This window comes from Amblyomma americanum, chromosome 6 (assembly GCF_052857255.1).
Source record: "Amblyomma americanum isolate KBUSLIRL-KWMA chromosome 6, ASM5285725v1, whole genome shotgun sequence".
In the NCBI taxonomy this organism is placed as follows: Eukaryota; Metazoa; Arthropoda; class Arachnida; order Ixodida; family Ixodidae; genus Amblyomma; species Amblyomma americanum.
Window position 1 is genome coordinate 118,622,916 of NC_135502.1, and position 17,478 is coordinate 118,640,393.

General features: G+C 46.5%; 1 long non-coding RNA gene across 11 annotated transcripts in view; it reads left to right on the forward strand.

Annotated features, from left to right (window-relative positions):
• The window catches only part of LOC144094044 (uncharacterized), a 100,622-nt gene that overhangs the window by 63,865 nt on the left and 19,279 nt on the right, over positions 1-17,478 (forward strand). For 4 of the 11 annotated variants that reach the window (XR_013306391.1, XR_013306387.1, XR_013306381.1 and 1 more), the window contains 2 exons: positions 3,035-3,089; positions 3,541-3,843. The exons of 4 other annotated variants lie outside the window; for them this stretch is intronic. This is a non-coding gene — a long non-coding RNA (uncharacterized LOC144094044). Of the gene's footprint in view, positions 1-1,961; positions 2,162-3,034; positions 3,090-3,540; positions 3,844-17,478 lie in introns of those variants that run through there. 3 more of the 11 variants (XR_013306388.1, XR_013306386.1, XR_013306390.1) reach the window with 2 other exon arrangements.

The window sequence follows — 17,478 nt, forward strand, 5'->3', positions numbered from 1 at the left end:
TATATATATATATATATATATATATATATATATATATATATATATATATATATATATATATATATATATATATATATATATATATATATTGCCCTGTACTTCTGCTGCCACTGCGTGTCTGAGAGGTGCCACGCGTGCTCGCTGGAACTAGTTGTTATTTGAACTTCGAAGAATATAAACTTGCGCGGAAGTCTGCAAGTGGGTGGTGAAGCCCTGGAAAGTGATCCCTTGCCAAGTTGTCGTCAAAGGCTTCGCTAAAGCAAGATTGTGTACGTCTGCGCCGGATGACGGTTGGGACAGTTGTGACGGTTGTGACGAGCCTCCTGTCGAAATAGAAAGACATTTTTTTTCTTCCGATTTCTCGGATTATAGTGATCAGCGCATGCACGTACATTTGCAGGCCCGGGTTGCACACACACACACAGAGAAACACGTTCAGTGGACTATGTACCGGTTGCGGACAATCTAGGTAAAAAAAATTTTGTTCCTGAAATTGAGCCCTGTAAAAGTATACCCCGGGTGCATACTGTATACTGGAAATTATAGAAATTTTCTGCTGAACTTTCCTGTTCGCCACTGCCAACTTCATGAAGTCGACGAGTTCTTCTGTGCCGCTACGTACTACAAACCTTTCGCAAAATATCCCTGCTGGATGTTGAAATCTTTCAGACTCTTATGACACATTTATACTTCGCTTGCTGAAATCCTCGTGTCATCAAGCAAGCGCATAAGCCAATGCATTCGGCTACTCCTCAAGTTATTATTCAGCTGCGTACCCATGCTAAACTAAAGAAAATGCGGCATCACGAAGTTTTTCAGGTGAGAGAGAGAGAGAGTAAACTTTACTTCTATGCAGCCATGCCCACTACGTTTGGGGGGGAAAGGTACGTAAAATGAGGGAATTGAATGACAACGGGGCAGGAGTAGATGGAATGTCCTGGATTGGCATAGGGCTCGGGCTTAGTGTCGAATACGGCAGATAAAATAACGCGCAGAATTAAGGAATATATTTAGGTGTGTGCGTCGAAGAATGCGTAGTTGCGTGGTGGGGAGAGATTTGTCCAGAGCAGGAAGTGTACGAAGAATCCAAGAAAAAGTGCGGCTCTGAGAATTTTCGCAGTCGGCGTAGGCTCAGAATGGCAGTCTTCAAAATTTCGCGGGCTAAAATTGCTGCGTATCCGGCGAAACTTTTCATACTAACCCGGAAGCATAAAATGTTCGCTGAAGTGAGATTTTCCGTGTTCAAATGAAACACACTATAGCGTAGGATACAATGGGGGTTTGGGTGGGGGATTTCTCCGCACTTCGCTTAACTGAACATACACGTGATGTTTGTTCCGGTTGCATAGCATTACCTCGCTTTACGATGGCATGAGTGTTATTTTTTATGACCCATTTAGCGACGCCGATAAGCTTCGTTTGTCGCAAAACGTTCGTCACCCCGTGTGCATCGCCGCTTCCACGTGACGTTCACGGAACGTATGCTTACGCCAACAGAACTCTACTTGTACGAACATGCATATTTGTGAACTTTGAAAGGAACTTATATGTTTAGAGTTACTTCATTTTCTCGCTTCTTGACAGTCATTAAGAGATCGGGCAGTCTGAGTTGATTTCAAGTCCATCATGTCGTGTCTGATTTCCCTGACAAATATCTCTATGATGAAGGAAAATATTCTTGGTTTTGTGAATTTGGGTCGCTGAGCAGAAAGGAATTGGAGAAAAAGAGACTGCTTGCAAAGAATATTCATTTGTGTTCTTTTTTTCGGCGCCAATGCAATTACAAAGCTTGATACAGCATCGTCGCGTAGTTGGCGGAGAATTTTCGCAGTCAGCGTAGGCTCAGAATGGCAGTCTTCAAACTTTCGCGGGCTATAATTGCTGCATATACGGCGAAACGGTTCATACTGACCCTGAAGCATAAATGTTCGCTGAAGTGAGACATTTTTCCCCTTGCTCAGGTCACGAGGCAGAATAGGACTCCAATGGCCGCGGAGGTCGTACAAGTCGACAGCTATAGGAATGCAATGGAGCGCAACTTTTAGACAAGGACGAAGAGAAGACGGAACGTAACCGCCAAAGCCACAACGTGGTGCTGTTCCGCCTTTTTGTTTGTATTCCTAGCTCTCATGAATTAACGAGCAACCCGACCAGCCACGCTCCAAGTACAAGTTGAATAGGAAATGAATTGGCTACCTTATGTCACCGACCCAACGCGAACATAATCTCGCCGTTGTTTCGGTATAATTACCCGCATCTGTGTCCACCGGATACAGGCATGCGGCCAGAGCATACATAATCAAGCAGGCACTCACAGACCATGTTTTTGCCTTGCAGGGTTTGCTACTTCATCGGCAGAGCGTATCGAAAGAGTTGCTTAACGTCTCTGTGTAACAGCAGTGTGCATGAAGCAAGCTTGCCGTTTGTCCGACAGGTAGCGTTTCGCTGTCGCGGCTTTCCCTCGCTGACAGAAATTACAAGGCGGCATACGCTTCCGACTTATCACTGGAAGATGTGCAAAAGGTGCTTTATAAGGTTCCGCCAGTACGCAAATGGTCTGCTTCCTTCCACTATGAAAAACTAAGTTGTGTAGAGCTGATATACACGAGACGCCAAAACAAAGCAAAACACACTGCTGACAAGCAAAATCATTCATGCGTGGCCTCGTTGCAGAACGAACTCGCGATGGGTTCGCATGATAGTGTAGAGGAACTGCGGTTGTGTGTAGCCACATCATAAATTCCATACTTTTTGCCTCCATAAAACATGGCTGATACGAACTTATTTAAGCCCAGCATAATACTGGTATGATCACAAATTCTAACCGCCCAAAACACTCGCACCGCGAAATTCTTTCTTGCCTATTTGCCTTCAACAGTATTGAGCAGATCGCTTTCGGAACGCGCGAAAATGCTTGCGGAGGTCAGCGTCGCTTACAGTGCCGCGGAACTTATGGCGCATCACTGCATGCTGTCGCCATTCACCTACGGCAGTTGCTCCGCCATCACGAAAGGCCATTTGAATTGTTTTTCAGTTTCCTTGAGGACTGCCACTTCGCCGAGGGGAAACAGACAGAGAATGCTCCTACGGTAAATTGTTCCCTGCTTCCAGCGGTCACTGCCCTCTTGAAAACTGGAACTGGAGGCTCGAAAATCCACACCTGCGCACGACATCTGGGTTGGCGGGTGTTGCTACGCTCTAAACACGAATAGGCGCATGCGGGAGCAAGAAGGGAGTGAACTGTGCTGTAGCGCACTCCCATTTACAAGAGGGAGTGCACTAGAGGACAGTTTACTCCCTTTTTTACTCCTTTCTGTTTAGAGTGACAAAGAAGCGGTGGCACCCGACATACTCTCTCCGCTGTATATTTCCATGCAATTTACAAATATCACTCTCATCTACTGCATGCGAATTGGACCACTGAGACTGTTTCTGAAGGAGATGTCAACTAATTTATGGACAGAGCTACATTGACCTTCCGTTACTTTCAGAAAAATGTGCACTCCATGTCCTTTCTTTTTTTCTTTTTTTTTCTACAAGGGACGTACTACGGAAACTACACGGCGGATCTCTGCGGTTTTCCCAAACCTGCTCCCGTGCGGGCCAGCAGCAAGGATTCACACTTTTGTCTCAAAATGTCCTCTCATGCATGACAGGAAACGGGCAAATCTCACGGCTGTAAAGAAAAGTAGGCGTCAAGCAGGCGAAAGGTCTTGAATTTAGCTAGCGCTGGAACCTCTGACAACTTAGTTTAGAACGCAAAGAGCTGTCCGCGATATGAACGGGCTGAAGTTGAAACTGCAGTGTGGTCCTTATGAAATGCACCGTTTTGAAAACATTAAAAATGAGTCAAAAACAACAGACGACCGAAGCGAGCACTTTTATTTGTTTTCTTTCTTGCTTTTCAGTGCAGCTTTTTATTAAATTTTCGACAACTCACTCTAACTTATGGACCGAGCGCATGAGGGCTATTCATCAGTCCAAAAGAAGCTTCTTAATAAAAAGAAACGGGTCAGGCTACAGCCATAAAACTCAAAATGCTACGAGAGGTTCCCATACCCAAGAATAACATTCCAGAATGAGCAGGAAACTGGTCTCCGTTTTATAAGAGCTACGAATGCTGTTCCATACAAGAGCGCCAGAAACCTTCGGTACGTTTTGGGCGTAAAAGTGCATATAGTCAAGTTTAAATGGTAGCCGGCTGCATACTTTGTATTTTTTTAAGGCTAAGAAGTACGCTCATGGGAATGGTAGCAGTAAACAGGAAACGATGTGAAAAATTACGTAAGCTAATTCAGCGTTTCCGCCCCCAGATGCCCTCTAGGCTGCAAGTGCTGTTACAACCTGGGTCCGAAAGTGCGCAGGTTTTTCCCCTTCCGTGTCAAAAGTTTCGTGCGTGCGACGACGAAAGGTTTTTTGTACTGTTTGACGTCACGGCCTGGATTACTAAAAGACGGAGGTCTTCTGCCACCGGTTCGCCTATGCATCTCTAGCGGTATAATCCGCGCCTTCCTGAAATCTCACATTGCCGCCGGCGCCCTCGAACGTTGTGCAAACCGACACATGATGCGGGGCTGACTTGCTCGTGATCAGCCACCGAGCTACACGGCGCACAGCGGCTGGAATTCCGCCAGTATTTTTACCCGAAGCCCGCGTTAATTGCGCTAGGTCCGCAATGAAACATTCGCGCGACAAGCCAGAGCGAGCACGTAGATGCAAGGCCGTCGCCTACCCGACCGGGCGAAGAAAAGCGACGTAATAAAAAATAAAAAAAGAAAGAGAAACAGCACTGCGCGCGCGTGTCATGCGCGGAGTCGCGAGCACGCCGTCCATCACTCGAGGTCGCAGTTGCTTCTGTGTTACAATACTCGCCACTCGTGTTTCCGGGGAAAACTTGTCAATCAAGGCAGCCGGGCGCACGACGTCGAGCGCGTTCCGCGGGTGTGTAGGACAGGGGTCCTCCGCTCGCGGGCAGCGGTGCGTCTGATGAGATGCATCGGCTGGCTCTTCCCCGAATGGCGACGAGCACGCGCGCGCTTCTTTCGCGGTCGGCTAGCCCCTGCCAGACAGGAGTGACAACTGACTCGACCACTCCAGACACCGTGTCCCGCTCAGCGCGTGGCCAGGCGCACTTGCCTCTTGTCAGCGCGCTCACGGGCGCTGTGATCCCGAAGCGACGCCAAGTCTCTTCCCGCAGCTTGCGTCGTGGTCTGCAGACTGCACGCACGCCGCTGTGGTTGGCCAGGGTCGACGAAGACGACGAGCTGTCCTCCGGCGGACCCCCTGGTGGTTTTTACGCTACAGGGGAAGTTTTATTTCGGTTCAGGAACTGCTCCAGGGAAGCTCGCGTGTCGTTTGTTCTTGCAAAATCAGTTCTGGGAACGGCGATTCTCGCGTATGGGGCCTTCTGCCCTGAGCCGTCCACGTGACTGCGGCTGGTAGTGGTGGGGTTGTATCTCCGGACAACGATGTGACGTTTACGAGACGGGTCGTGTTCCTGTTTCTGGTTATTCCGGAAAAAGAATTATGATAGAGACACGGCTCTCTTCAATCCAAACAAGCGCACCTGTTTAATTGTCTGCTCAGGCAGCGTTTGCGAATAAGCGCATGACAGCGCGTGCATTTTTACGACGCTCAGCTCCCAGAACTAGTCGTAGTGGTACTCGGAACGAGCTGTATCAACAACGACATATAGTATTTATCATTTCATCCGATATTAAGCATGATGCTACTAAGTGGAGAAACTGAGCTTCAATGTTTACACTACACCATACTCATATTCAAGCGCTGTAACTGGCGCACCCTGTTCGATAGCAGAAGCTACTACTAATCCTCGTTAGCTGTATTAATATTTGCAATTAGCTATCAACAAAAACAATGTCGCCAACAGTAGTGTAACTCCACTATAGCCACTTTCTGACAACTAAACATCGGCCCGCCGTTGCACACAGGGAAGACAGCAGATGACAGTCGCAAGGAGTGGACGAATCATTTTCGCTGACATGTGCAGTTGTTCCAGCAAGAAGGTGTTCATCGCGGAGAGCGCATCGTGAGAGGTTCCCGCACGTAGCTTTCCAGCAAGATTTGCTCTCACTAAGCCATTGCTTAGCGACCTGCGATTGCTCAGGACTTGGAGACAGGTTTGGAAGTGCACAGCCCATTGTTCTAGCAACCTCTTGGCATCGCCACCCGAGAGAGAGACTCTTTAATGAAGAAACAGAGAATTTAGCCGGCGTTTCAATATCGCTGGCATGCTACTCTGCGTAGGGAGGGGAATTTGGGAGATAAAGACTGAAGGAGAGGAGCGTGAAAAAAAAACGAAGATAAAATGCAGCCATGAAATGGGTACTAAGGATGCAGTGGCGAGTATTGATGTAACCTGTGGAATGATGGAGTGCATAGTCTGACGAATGGGCTGACAAAGTTCTCTGCAAGAAGAATGCATGAAGGTAACCTGCAAGTGAATTTAGAGCTTATCGAGATGTCCAACGTCTTTTAAATATGTAAAAAGAAAGTTCATCGCAAGTCTCTGTTGCCTGAAGCAGGCTAAGGGGCCTAAAACTTTGTCCATTGTTAGGGGCACTGGGCAGAGCTTCTGCATGCAATGTTCATAGTACGCACGCTCGTTAGCATACGCAGGGCACTCAAGCAGGATATGTTCCACAGTTTCTATCGAAGCACAGTTGTCACAATGCGGACTGTTCATTTGTCCAAAACGGTATCGCAGGCCATTTGTATATGCAGCATTCAGACGAAGTCGGTGATAAAGTGTTTCGAGTTGTCGAGGAATTCTGGGTGAGTCTTGATCTAAGATGTGGGTCGATTGAGTCAAGAAATTGGTACTGATGTGTCGGCAAACTCCAAAGCCGATACGTTTCTTCGTACGCAAAACTTTTAGCCATTTGAGACGCATCAGATTTCGTGAGAAAACTTCGAATGTATCTCTGATGTTGATGGCCCTTACGGGCCGCTTCATCTGCTTTTTCATTAGCCATAATGCCACAGTGAGCAGGTACCCACTGAAATGTTATGCAGTGGCCTGCGGCAATAGCTAAATGATGGATATACCCAATGTCCAGGGAAACTGGCTGGTGATTCGTTTTCTTCAGCAGGTTGGCCAGGATCTGCAGAGATGCTTTTGAATCGGTGAAGATAACCCAACGGCCGGCGGTTCGGCGCAGGATGTAAGAAACGGCTTCCTTAATGCCGTGAAGCTCAGCTGTTGTAGAGGAGGTCCTCCGCTGCAGCCGGTAAGAAAGGGCATGGCCTGTTGAGGGCACATAAAGGCCACAAGAAGAAGTTTCTTTAGTAGTTGAACCATCGGTGAAGATATGGGTGTGCTGCGTATATTCTTCGATTAAGTAGGCGAGAGTAGCTTGCAGAAGTGCTGCCTGTGGCATGCGGCTCTTTGCATTCACACCTGGAACAGACTTCTTCACCTTTAGAGGAGAGAGTGTCCATGGAGGAAAGGCCAGAGGTAGTAGTTTCTGAGGCTGATTAATAGTAGGAAGGGGCAGGAGCTGCACTGCCTGGCCAAAGCTAGAGTTGCTGTGAGTTAGGTGGACACGGTGTAGGAAGTGCTTCTTCCCTTGCAGGACATGGCGGAGATGGGTACGCATAGTTTCCTGGGCGGCAATTACCTCTAGTGGGAGACATCCTGCCTCCGCTACTGTTCCTGATGCAGAGGAACCCTTTGGGAGGCTCTTTTCTTGTCCTAATGCGCGCATTCTGACGTCATTCGAGAACTCTGTGGGCCTCAATGTCATCGCCCCGTCACCACTGGCCGAAACAGGTCCACCGCAAGGTCGCCCCTAATGATGTTCAACTGAGAGTACACATTGGGCCAGATTCGACAACCATGTTCCGGTAATATTCCTATAGCGTCGTGACTCCGATCGAATGCGGACGAAACGCCATCTGCTTTCCACTGTTCTCTCTCTTTCTCATGAACACGAACGCCAGTTATTTGGTCTGTGCACTGTAACAGAGTCATATGCCAATCGTTGAGAGGTAGGGAGAGCCGGAAAGCAGCTTAACACCCCGCCCGCCTTCAACTTCTGAGCTGCAAAAAGCAAGCAAATGATTAGTCCATATAAAAAAAGAGAGCTCTGACATGTACGCAGGAAGATAATAATGCAACGGAGATATATTGAAGCGATGTGTGAGCCAGAGAGCCATGTGTTTTCTGAGCTAAGCCATGTCGTATATGAGAACGAAAACGACGATGAACCTCATTTGCATAACTTATACGTCGGAGCGTTGCGTGAACTGGTCAGTCATATTATCTATGAAGGTCATGAACAAGTGGCGGAGGCCAACGAGAAGTACAATGGCCAGTCCCGAGCAGCTGTCATAGGAGAAAATGTTCGTACACCTCGCCCTTGGGGCGACGGTGTCGTATTCACAGAACTTATCAGTAACTTCACCATCATCATCATCATTATCATCATCATCATCTTCTTCTTCTTCATCAGCCTGACTGCGCCCACTGCAGGGCAAAGGCCTCTCTCATGTCTCCCCAATTAACCCTGTCCTTTGCCAGCTGCGGCCACCGTATGCCTGTAAACTTCTTAATCTCATCTGCCCACATAACCTTCTGCCGCCCCCTGAAGGTTAACTTCTAACAACTTCTAAATTTATCGACGGACTTCGTGGAAGCTCATGGATAAAAATAATGCCTGGTAAAGTCCAACTTCGGCTAAATACGAATTCCTACGCATCAAAATGAGGCACGCTGAGTCGCTGACTGCTTTGGGTTTCGACTACCTGCAGTTAGGCGTGGACCGAATATGGAAGATAATGCGTTGCACCTCCGTCAAAATATGGTCGCCGCGGCGAGGAGTCCAACCCCCAACATCTTTCTCTGCAAAGAACGTCATAGCCATCATAAGCAGCGGCGCGTAAAATTCCACTGTCAGAAACGCTAGAAGCGTGTGTGAGGATACAAGGGGCAATTTCTTGTGACAGTGCGTTTTAGTCAATCTTATATGTATTAAAACCCCTTATAACACGTCGCAGCTAAATATGCCGGGATATTCTGTTTTTTGTTGATGTTTTTGCACACAAAGACGCACAATAACAATTTGCCCGCAACGAAAGCGTAATGGCAACCCGCCCACGTTAACTTCGTGTTCTTCGAGGTTGCTCTTCTGAAACTAGCATGCAGACTAGAAAAGTGCTTCTCTTTGCATTTTTTTACGTAGCGTCACCTGTTACACGTGCAGACTGCCTCTATTCCGCAAATATTGCGTGGTCTTTTTCCCCAAGAAATGGCGTCATCGCAAAGCAAGATCTCATGACCTAATAATCATATCAACATTGTCCTATGACATATTTGGGCGCAATACCTCTTGGTCACCTCAGTATGGACCTAAAGCTCATACAATTGCTTGTTCATCTTTGGTTACAGGCGCGAAAACAGACACAACACAAGGAAGAAAGACGGGACGGAGCGCCTGTAACCAAAGATGCACAGTTAGCAACTTGCCCAGCAAGACGTTCTTTTAAAAAAAATTGCTTGTTCTTGTGACTCCTTGACAATTATTTTGACCCATGCATAACCCTGCGACTCATTTCTGTCTGTCTCTCAACAGCTGTCGGCGGAACGCGCATCACTTACCGTGAATGCCAATTAAGCATTTATTTTCTACAGCTTCGGAACGTCTACATTCGATGTGCCTGCCATTTCATGCAATACGATCAGAAATTTATAGAAAAGCTCGAATTTTTTTCTTTTCCTCCGCACCCGTCTCAGCACTCTTAAGTGCTCCGGCAGCTGCTTTTATTTCTAAATAGTCAGTTTTAGAAGCAACAACTCCGTTCGATCTGCACTTGTCACGTTTCCTAATATACTTCAAGCACTTAATTCTTTCTCGAAAACGACTGCAATAAATCTTGTTGCGAAATAACATTTTTATTACCTGCTGGCAGCTGCACACTGCAAGGCGCACCTGCGAGCTCGCGCGATTAGCGCACGTCGGAAGCGTCGCAGAGAGAACCTGGCGTCATATTGATAATTGTTTCCTTTTCACCTCCTCAGAATGACACATTTTCTTGGCTTGGTGGATATTTAATGCAAAAGTTATTCTGTTTGGCGGAACTGACGCGAGAGAACTTTGTAAAATCAATGTTGCATGATCGTGAGCAATGACCTAACATGATCGTATAAGCACCAAAGTCACACTTTGTAAAATACGTTCAATTCTTCTTCAGGCTTGCTCTCGTGAATTGCGATGCATCGTGAGGTATGGAGCGATGAATGGAATTAGTGACAGCATGTAGCAAACATGAGGGGGAGGGGGCATGAGCGAAGACTTTGTGATGACGTTGTCAAATGATTGCGTGGTCACTTCGAAGCGACACTTCTCCTTTCACATTCACTAAGTGTTTTACAGAAACTTGTGAATCACGCGTGGCAAACTAGCACGCTAGATGTCATTGTTTTATTAAAGCGCTGTAAGTAAAGCATTTAATCAAAACGAGACCGGGCCCTGTATAACTCAGAGCACCATTCTGCAATCAGAAGGCGATAGTAGCGATAAACCACCTCGATCATTTCTACAGAAAAATCGAATACCCCAAACACTTGGGATACCAGTGGAAACCAAAAGGAGGAAGACTGAGAAAACAATTTTATCGGAGGCCAGTACGACCTCGCTCTGCGCAGTTGCTACTGTTCTTGACGATAGACTCGCACGTTACTGCGGGTATCTGCATGGCTTCGCGATCTTGTCCAGCGCGATACAGGGAGCGATCGAGACACATGCAAAGGGACCCCGACGCTTGATTTTCAGCGATAGAGAACTAAGGAATAACAAAAAAGACGCAGGAAAAGAAAGCAGAGCGGGGCCTCCGCACAGAAGGGCCCCCTTTGGCGCACTGGTATACGATCAGGATCGGCGGCGCACCGAAGCGGGCCGCATCCATGTCCCGCGGCGTTCCTGCAGCCCGCGACTCGTTCGCCAACTCTTCTCCGCGTCGTGTATTTGCACACTCGTGGCGCGTAGGCAATTTAGGAAGGCCTGCCGCCGCTGATGGCGGTTGAGTGGAGGAGGGAGGACGGTGTTGCGGGAATGGCAGTGCAAAGCTACGAGGTCGTCGCGGCGGCGTCCTTCCAAGCAGGGTCCCCCCCGGCTGGCACCGCAATATCCCCCAGCCGTGGCGCACGCGGCGAAGGAGAAAAAGGCAAAAGCGCGCTGAAACGGCATCGGGGTCGGCCGTGGTGCTCGTGGTGGGCAATCGGCCGGGCGAGACGCGGCCTCGTCGCTCCGAGGTTGGCTCTCTCCGGCGGCCGATATCTGGTCGGGTGCAGTGCATGCATAGCTGACAGCCTCGTGGTCCTGACAAGACGCCAGGAGGCCGCGGGCGAGCACTGAAAATTGTCTCTCGCATGTTCCTTTCTTGCCGTTTATTTTTTATTCTTTTTCCTCGCTTTCGATTTTGCGTGACCCGGTTTCTGGCGTATTTGGTGGTGCGCCTGCGCTGATTGCGTGCCCTCGGTGCCCATGGCGGGTAGGTTTCTGCTGCTGTGTCGTCGTTGTTGCTGTTTTTTTGTCTGTGCATTTCGTGTCCTTGTGCGGACTGCCCGCGAGCTGATGGTGATGCCAACGGTGCTTCGTGGTTTTGCAAATAAAACTTGCTCCATCTCCAGCCATAATGTATGTCACGGTGCGCGTGCTTGGGGCGACGCTTCAATGTCACTTTTCTTGTCATGCAGTGTTTTCCCAGGACCGCATCCATTAGCTAGAAACAGTAGCTTTGCATGCACGTGACCGCGATGAAATATGTCTTGTACATATCCAATGTGTACACAAAAATGTCTTATCCACATACACACACGTCTCTTGACGAAACAAAACAGCAACTTCAAAGCACACGTCATGCATCATGCAAGGATACATTCTTCAACACATGTGAAGTAAGACTCATAAATTATAGTAATGATAACGCTAAGTTGAAACATTTTTTGGGCAAAGTCAAGAGCTACGAAATACACGGCGCCTCTTCAATACTTGCCCCGAGAATGTTTATTTCCTACAATGTTCTGCTGGACAGACCTCTTACTTTCGAATCTGATAAAAGCATGTGGGCCGTCCAGCGACCAGTCTGATATGCACAGTTCAATTAATTATTTGCTCATTATCATAAAGTATATGCATATAATTTACCTTTCAGCGTGTTTTCTCAGCTGCAATAGATTCACGTTCGCTTTTCAAGCAGTGTGGTAGAGGATATCTGCCAGATGAGGAGCTGTTGATGAACCATGCTGTTACACATACGAAGAAATTGTGGGCAAGTGCATTTTTGAGCGAGAAAGTGTTTATGGGCATAATTTTTCGATACGTTGTAGGATTTCACTATAGCAATCAATATGTGTGCATGTCTCCCCTCGCATTTTCTTGCTATTAACATTTTTGCTACCGTCATTGCATTTCTATGGCAGTGTTACCTGCTCGATGCGAGCGATGGACACAATTTCGAAGAAATATTTTGCTATGTATTGGAAGATTAGACTATTACTTTCAATATTTCCAATTGAAGCGCCTTGAAATGTTCCACAGTCGTTTCACAATTAAAACTGATTCCCACGAATCCTGGACTTGCACCGTTGAAAAAATAAACGAGAAATGCACGCCGTGCTTCTGCGGTGCGCTTTGGAATTTCTCTGAACCCGCTGTCCCTCCGAAATTCTGGCATACTGGGACAACTTGATTGATTGATTGATTGATTGATTGATTGATTGATGTTGATTAACTCCTTACTTTCTGCAATCCCGGAGCAGCGACGCCGCAACAGCAACGGAACAGCAAGTCCTTGAAGGTATTCGGACAAATCCCGAAGTGCTCCGGGCACTCCTGGTAAATGAGCCTGCCTGAATACGGATAGGGGCGCAACAGATGTCGTCCTCGTTGTGCTTGCTCAAACTGCATGCAGTATATCAGTGAGAGTGCTGATACAGCCCCCACTTGGAAATGGAACGCTTCAGAGCGTCGATGAACGCAATTTTTTATATAATGTAAGATTTCAATGTAACAATCAATATATCCGCAGATCACCCGACGGCAGTATTGCATCTTTTTTTCTGTTAGCGTTATTGCTATCGCCAGAAGCGTTCCCCGTCGGTTTTCTATGCCAGTCTTAACTGTTCGATACAGTTGATGAAACACTTTAAAAGAAATATTTGACGACATATAAGAAGAATGGACCATTATATTTCAATATACGGAGTACCTTGATTTTTCAAGATTTCAAAGCATATGTGTCCGAGAACATTGGGTATGAGTACACATTCTTGCCCTTCTATTTCGTTTTCTCTTTGTTTCATATAGGCAGTGGTAAACCTTGACAGCATGTTCATTGCGCTAACAAAACCACATGCATCAGCCCACCTATACGCTGTGAAAAAAAATTAGATTTCTTTTTGTTAGGAGTACTAATGTGTGAAATGAACTCAGAACTTATCATAGATCCAAGTGATCAGGACTAGAAAAAAATAAAAGTTTAAGCAGCGGGACCTTTTCTTCTAAAATAAATTCATATAAGTCGGCGCTTCTCGTGTACCAACAATGCTGGCAAATTCGGTGCATTCCACATTAGCATCACGTAAAAAATGAAAAGAAGATCGCCAAAACTGACCTTTTCGTCCCGCTCGTTCAATCGCTTCGAGCTTTTGCTGCCGACGCGGAAGTCGATGACACCGGTTCGAGGGAGGGGAGCAGAAAGCTACAATGCTCAACACAAATAAAAATAAAATTCAGATGCATTTCAAAATTATTTCCAGCCTTCACATAGGGCCTTAGGCCGGGCGTACGCGCTAAAAGGAAAAATAAATGGCAGAAAAAAAAAGGCGTAACAAGACGCGAATCAAGCAGGATATTAGACATGATCAGTCGGCTTGGGCAGACGGCCTGTAGCAAAAAAGTGGAATGGATGATGTGCACATGCGCGCACTGTTGCTACCAGCAGATGTGATGGCCAGGGATAGGCAATGAAAGGAAGAACGTGAGAAGAAGAAAAAAAGAAGACGGATAACAGATTTGTGAGACCACACACACGCTAAGAGCAGATCAGCGGCAGCGCCACGAGAACAGAGAACTGTTTTTAAACTTTCATACAAAAGAAGCGGCATTCGGGCATCCGTTGTATCGGAAAAAAGTTCCTTCCACTTACTGACTGTTCTAAAGGGAATAAACAGTTCTTAAAAGAATCGGTTCTGCAGGTATATTCTTTACATCTTTTGGAATGTTTTCCACTCGTAGTCGGTGGAAACGAAGTTCTGATATAAAGGTTCCTGTTTATACCAAGTTTACTATGGTTCATACGATGCATGTACCTCAGTCGGTTATGAAAGCGGCTTAACTACAAAGGAAATAACATAACCTTTTTGTGTGAGAGAAGTTGCTGAAGTGCACCAATTGTACGAACTCTGTACGAATTTGGCTGATCTTTATTTGATTTTTATAGTACATGCATTTCATACAGCCAAAGCATATTCAAGAATTGGCCGGATAAAAGTTTTGCAAGCTGAGAGCTACCGTAGGGTTCTTCTAACAAAAACTCACACCACGGTTACGGCAATGTAACGCAAGATTCAGCGATAGGTGTTTAGGCGTTCAGTCACGTGACCACTTGTGTAGTGGTCATGTGATGCACCTCTGCACTGGCAGGCGGCTGTTCCAAACTGAGCCACCTGTAGGCTTATGCGACACAGCTGGTTGAACGTGACATAAGGTTAGGTGACATTAACGTACCCACCGGTTACGCCGACGGCGACGGGAAAGCCAGGGACGGACAACTAACAGCTATAGCTGTAAAAAATCGTCCAACTGGCTAAAGACGCCTCCAGGAGCCAAGGCCTTCTGGACGTCATTTAGGCGAGGGGCCAAAAGGCTCTCAAACTATTGGAAATAAGTTTTACAATCCTAAAATAAGTGCAACGCACACGTTCATTCCATCTCATACTGGAGGCTAGAACTGTACCTAAACATTTTACCTTTGACGGGTGATTGCAGGTCACCGGTAATGGAATATAGAAAAGTCAGGGGTTTTCTTTCGCGTGTTATAAATGCGATAGCGTTAAGGCTCCCGTTCTGCACAAACTCCGGCGTGGTTGGTGGTGTCGTGAGAGAAAAGGCGGGTGCCCCGCTTTCCGCCTAGGTCACGTGATCATGTGACCTCATCACAACGTTCCCACCAAGGCAGGTGGCAGCTAAATTATTGACTGGACACGAGAGGTTGCTCGGCAAGAGCAACCAGGGCCTCACAAGTCCCACCAATGGCTGTGTTTGAAACAGCCGCACCTGCTGGTGCAGTCGCGCTTCACTTGAATGGGCAATTCCGCATCTATGGGCGTCAATTAACGCCATCGCGTCATATTGTTGAAAAGCAACTCCAGAGGCTTTCCCAACGTTTTGAGTTAATTACCGCATGACATTTCTTGAATTCCCCTGTCCCCGCCACAAGAAACCGGTTTTGAAATGTCACGTAGGACTATTTTCAAACAGCAGGAAGAACAAACCGATACATCGTTTCGTGACCAGAGAAGATGCTCCGGTTACGCAATGTTGACGTCACAGGCATTATTGAAAAAAACACTGGGACGAACGTTGAATGGCTGAAATAAAGAGTGGAAAGGACGACACTGCTCATAAAATGCCTGAAACGACCTAATACACAAGCATCAGAATTTGTTCTTCACGTGGGAGTGAGCAATAACGTGCGATTAATGTTTGTGACTGTGCAAGCTGAGTGTTGCTCGCAGAAATGACCTGAGGTGAGGCCACGGAAAAGGCAAACTTTAAAACCATTTTGCACAGGAATGAATTGCCGCAGAGTTCGCAAACTTCTTGTAAATGAACAGAGGTGGGTGGAACACATGTCTAACATTCTCAGAGAAAATTTTTGAGTATCAAAAAATTATAAGACGCTGTTTTGAAAATATTGAAGGTAATGGTCTATTTTTCTAATATCTAACAAAGTATTTCTTTTAAGTGCTTCCATCGGTCACATCGAACAGCAAAGACTGCCATAGAAAACCAAGGGTAAATGCTTCTGACAATAGCAAAAACGTTAATAAAAGAAATACAAGACTGCCGTCGGGTTATCTGCGGATATATTGATCGTTATAGTGAAATGTTACATTGCATGAAAAAATTGCATTCATAAACGGTTTCGAGCTAAAAAATGCTTTTGTCCAGAATTGTTTGGTATGCTTAATGTAAATGTTTCGTTCAAATCTATGGACCTCGCAAAGTTTGTGTCATTGCTTCGTTTATTTTATTTATCATTACTTGCCACGTTGAGCACCAGTGTTCTATTCTGGCTTGCGATGGATTTAATACATACTGATCATTCAGCATTTTTTTTTCTTAGTGAATAATGCTATCATGACCAAAAAGTGTTATTTTCGAGGACACTTCCTTCACAAAATATTTACTGAATATTAAACAGAAAGGAGGCCCAAGAATAAGACACGACGGAATGCGCGACCGGGCCGACTCGGAATTAGGACACACACGTTCGATTCACTCACACTGGCGCCGGGAAGAAAGATGTCTGGCTGTGCTTATCTATAGCTGCTGCAAAATCATGTACTGCCTCAAGTAGCTTCGTAACCGTCGAAATTTAGTGTGGTTTGCACATGCCTGAAAGTGAACACCATCCGACAAAAAAAAAAAAGGCGGACAAAAGACGCGAAGGTGCACAAGATGAAAGTCGGCATAACAACTGTGGTTTTAGTCCTGAAGAGCAACACCCAGAAAAAGTTGCGGGAAATGCGAGAGCCAGCTGTGTAGACACAGCGTGGCACAGACCTGATGGTACACAAATAACGTGTGCTGACGGGGCTGACCCTATACATCTTCCGCACCATCGCAGACACTCTCCGATAGCCGGTCAGTTATTAGTTGCAAACACGATGCGTGAACATGAAATACTAGAGGCGCGAGAATGTATACCGCATAAAACAGCACGGCAATAATAAATGTGCTAGTGAGTCTTTACCGAAATGAAAGTGAGTTAGCTTTTGAAATAACGGTCAGTAAGCTAAGATGCCCCTGCTCGTGAAACTGCTGCTGTTTTTTTGCGCCACATGATCACAGCCGCGCTGTGTTTAAACGATTGCTTGCCTATTCTCTGTATGGCTCGCTGGGTGATGCTTCTCGGAATTAAACAGCACTTGTAAGTCCAGCCTTCGTCCTATACCCCTTCTTGTCGCCTGTCCCTGTCTTTTGTCCACTCGTGTTCAAGTCCGAGAAAAATTATTGCTCTGTGCGAGCCGCCACATTTGTCAACACTTGGATGGTTGCAGTCTCGCTTCTGGACTAGAAAGTGTTTTTATTCGTGCTGCATGACTCATTCCAAGACTCGTCCGAGCGCCCCATCGGACATTACTAATTAGCACGAGTATGCGGAAGCCCGATGCAAAAGTAATGAATATGCCCACGTGTTGCCAAAACAGTTCTGGTAGCCCGCCAGCTG